Here is a 4714-nt window from a genome sequence, read left to right as displayed (position 1 = left end):
AAGATAAGGAGGTATAGCAAACCTTTTTGCATAGCTTTTGTCATTGCCCTACAATTAATCCTCCAACCAAACCAACCCTAACCAACCACACCCCTCCAGCCTCCCTCAATTTAAATCTTAATAGTTAGGCTACCTATACCCCAACCTCCAACTCAGTCAATATAGAGTGTCATATTAGATTATTTGTTGTTGCATGTTATTTTTGATAGAAACAATTGCCTGAAATTCTTTCCTGAATTATTTTGTCTGGGATTCCATTGGTCGCCAGCCACTCGATGAGCGAGTCACAAAGAAGCTAAGGGATCTTGTCATTAATCAAGGCATTGTAACCGTTAAGGCAGTAAGAGAGCACTTGATTGACTATGTTCCGACCAGCATCCATAGCCGTGAAACTGCTCCACAACAATCACACTCAAGGTTTTATCCGACCAACAAGATTATTAAAAACTATATAGACTCAACACTTAGATCAGCATTGTAAGTTATATTGCTACCAATGACTTGACCTACAATAATTACTTATTCCAACTCCGAATATTTCCGTTTGTTTACACATCAACTCTTTTTACAATAAAATTTGCACCAAAATTAACAATGTAGAGTAAAAGCCAAATAGTTGTACATGTATATTGTAGATGTCTGTCTTTTGAATTAACACTACGATGTGTCACCCTAAAGTCATGACATGCCTAACATTTTTATCTATTGATTTAATGTATTTATATTATTCTGCAGGCATTCTCAGAATGATCAAGACAATGTAGATCACTTCTTGAACCTCCAGAAAGAAGATCTACACACCTTCCGGAAGCTCACCAATGAAACCAGCGACGACTTTCTCCTGGTGCATCAGACAAAACAGCAGCAATATTTAATGGAGCTTTATGGAAATGAGTTGTGCTTGCTTGATGCAACGAACAAAACAACAAAATATTCCCTACCATTGTTCTTTGTTGTTGTGAAAACGAATACTCTCTACCAGATTGTAGCTAGTTTCTTGGTTTCAACTGAGTCCCAGCACGCAATCACCGAAGCACTCCATATCATCAAGCAGTGGAATCCCAAGTGGAAACCAGACACATAAATGACTGATTACTGCCAGGCTGAGATGTCTTCAATATCGGTGCTTTTTCCAGGTAAAAATGTTAGATTTGGAGCTGCATGATTAAAACTGTTTGGGGCTTTCAACTAGATTATATCAACGATATATCATTGATATAATCCATCTTTATGCAGCTTCTGGAGGTTTTTTATGAACATATCATATGCTATGCTAATCTTTCAATCAGAGTGTGTGACACATGCATACTACTCCTCATACATCCTCTTGCTACACTATTGACATGTAGTCATATTCATTAATTTTTTTTATAGAGAGCAAAGTTCTATTGTGCTGGTTCCATCGAGAGCAGGCTTGGAATCGTTTCCTGGTAAAAAAAGAAAATGGAGTGTCCAAAGATAATGCTTTTAAACCAAAAATTTTCTATCTCAGACCACTGGCTGCTAGTCCCGATGTTGATACGTATCTCCAAAGAAAGCAAAAATTAATTAGCTCTGATATATGGCAAACCCACACGAAAGTATCCAGCTACTTTAGTGATGTATGGCTTACTGAAGATATTCCTGAGGTGAGAAAACATAGGTTTCTTTGGCCTTCTCTGATGAGGGCCATTTGTACTTGTGTCTTCAGCCTTCATGGTCATGGCTGAAGACTTAGAAGTTCCATGTTCCATTAGCCCGGTCAGGCCCACAATTTCTGGCTACATATTTATCTTTGTAATAGTTATAGGGACTGTTTTAATCCATGCTCATCATAACATAAACATCATCATGTGACATCATAACAAGGAATGCATCCACAAGTGTACCACCAGTTGCATCATAACAAGGAATGCATCCACAAGTGTACCACCAGTTGCATCATAACAAGGAATGCATCCACAAGTGTACCACCAGTTGCATCATAACAAGGAATGCATCCACAAGTGTACCACCAGTTGCATCATAACAAGGAATGCATCCACAAGTGTACCACCAGTTGCATCATAACAAGGAATGCATCCACAAGTGTACCACCAGTTGCATCATAACAAGGAATGCATCCACAAGTGTACCACCAGTTGCATCATAACAAGGAATGCATCCACAAGTGTACCACCAGTTGCATCATAACAAGGAATGCATCCACAAGTGTACCACCAGTTGAAGTTGAATTTTATTGAACTGAATATTTTAGAAATGGGTGCAGTGTTACAGAAGATACCGTTTCTTAAATGATATTAATACCAATAATGGTATTGAAAGTATAAACAATGCTGTCAAAAGAGCGCTGGATGTAGGACCTAACAACCGACGCCAGACCTTGCTCAACATGATAAAGAAGCTCTTTCGATTTCATTCTTCTCACTACAAAAAGTATGGTTCAGTATAAATTATACCTGTGTTATAAAACAGTGGCATCAACCAGCAGAGAAACAAATAATGATATCCAGTGCACACCATACATGTCCATTGTAGATGGTATTTTTTGCTGTATGAAATTGTTTTGTATATTGCCTTGCCATCACCTTAGACCCAAATCACCAGCCCATGTTAATGATAATCTCATTTGCCTTTGTTTGAAGAAGAATGCAATTGAATACAAGAAGCATTGTGCTCATCATCAGCACTAATCTGGTGCTATATAATCTGGTGCTTATGTACTCTACATTGTAAGAGAAACTTTGCTCCATTGACATTAAATGATATATTTTAGGTACGAGCGTGAAAATTTCCAGCTATCGCACCGGAGCAGAAGGTATAATAAATTAGTTCCAAAATGTCTACAAGAGCGGCCTCATCCTATGATAAAACATGTGATGGCACGCTTGAAAGATGCTAAAGGGCTGGTTGGCACTGAGATGGCATATACCATTGAGCTTGAGAAAGACCCACAATGCTCTTGTGAGGACTTTTATAGGCAAGTAGTGTACCACTTATTAATCTATAGCTTCATTGTGACGCATTAATTTGCATGTTGCTTCTAGCTAACAAGCGGTGGAAAACCTAGACATAATTGAATATGGTGTCCTATGGCTTTTTCTACTAATCATGAGTAAACATACAGCATTAACAGGATAATCATTGGTGCACTTAATAAAACACCTGACACAAGCGATATGTGAATGGATTCTCATGCAAAAAACCACCTAACCATGAGATGACTGGGATGTTTATACTAATGATTTGTTTTTATAGACATCACTACCCATGCAAACACCTCCCAAGTAAATGGATCAATAGTCATGGGGAGCTGCAACTACCCGAAATTTACAGCAACCAGTGGTGGACAATGGACACCAATATATTGGATTCAGTTACCCATAACCCTGCTGAACCGGAAGATATGCTACCCCCCAACCATACAGATAGTGATCTTCCTGAGAGACAAATGGAGGAGACTACAAGTGATGCAATCCCTAAAATGCTATTACCTAAAGTCCTTGATACAATCAGGACTTGTTTAGATAACCTCAGGTCATTGACGTATAACATTACTGATGATAACACTGCTGACAAACTTCTTCTTACATTAAAACAAGCTCAATCAGAAGTATACGCAACGCAGCCAAAAAAGAATTTTCTCCCTGTTTTTCCGTGCAGGAAAAGAAAGGTTCTTAGCTCCTCACATGTTATGTTACCCAAGAAAAAATCAACATGGAAATCTTATAAATTCGCTGGAAGAGTTGGTAGGAAGGCAGATGAGAGGGTCACAACCCTTGGCCAGTGCAATCCTGCAAAAACTGAGGCAGATGAACAAGTCAGCATTCCTATGAACATAGACATCCTAGATGCAAGTTATTGTTTAACCAGTGACGAAATTGATGCTGGCCTGCAACTTATCACCCGTCAATGGCCAGATGTCATTACGCAAAGCACTCTGCTCTCACAACAGAAGACAATGTTTCCAAAAAGTGATCTTGATGGCAAGCTATGCCAAGTGGTTCACATAAAGGAGGCTGGCCATTGGATTGCTTGTACTAACATTGGCGGAGATGGAACCCTCAGGGTGTTTGACAGTCTGGGTCTCAAACTTAAGTTGCCCACTATCAAAATCCTTGCTAGTAAGTAAATCCAAATCATAATTTATGACAGCTGACAGCTCACTGGGTGCAAATAGTAACAGAAGCATGAAACAAACAGTCATTTTTAAAACAATAGATTGATCCATGGCATATGGGAAGATTTTACTCAGCATGAAATTGAGCATTGATAGCCTAAGCATAGCTTTCTAGGAAAATACCTGCCCCCAGGAGAGCCATGTCCAGGCTAGAGCATTGCGAACATTGATAGCTATTGTTTGTTGTATTTGTGAATAGGTCTCATGAAGACACCTGGCAGGACTTTCAAAGTAAGGTCTGAGGCTGTCCAGAGGCAAGGGGATAGTACCTCATGCGGCGTATTTAGTTTAGCCTACCTTGTGGAGCTTCTCCATGGTGCATCCCCTACAGAGTGCAGCTTTGATGTGATTCATATGAGAAGTCATATATTCAAATGCGTTAGCTCTGGAGAGTAGACATCATTTCCAAAAACAGACGGTAGTAATAAGAGAACTACAGCTCCATCAAACTACAGTTACCAGGTAACACTATTGATAGCATACCTGTTGTTGTGTTTTTACTCAATCTCATCTTAGCTTAAACTAATGTTAGCTTCTAGAATGTCATTTAATTTT

The sequence above is a fragment of the Watersipora subatra genome, chromosome 8 (assembly GCF_963576615.1).
Source record: "Watersipora subatra chromosome 8, tzWatSuba1.1, whole genome shotgun sequence".
NCBI classification, from domain to species: Eukaryota; Metazoa; Bryozoa; class Gymnolaemata; order Cheilostomatida; family Watersiporidae; genus Watersipora; species Watersipora subatra.
The sequence above is the reverse complement of the archived record's forward strand: the minus strand, read 5'-3'. Positions refer to the sequence as shown.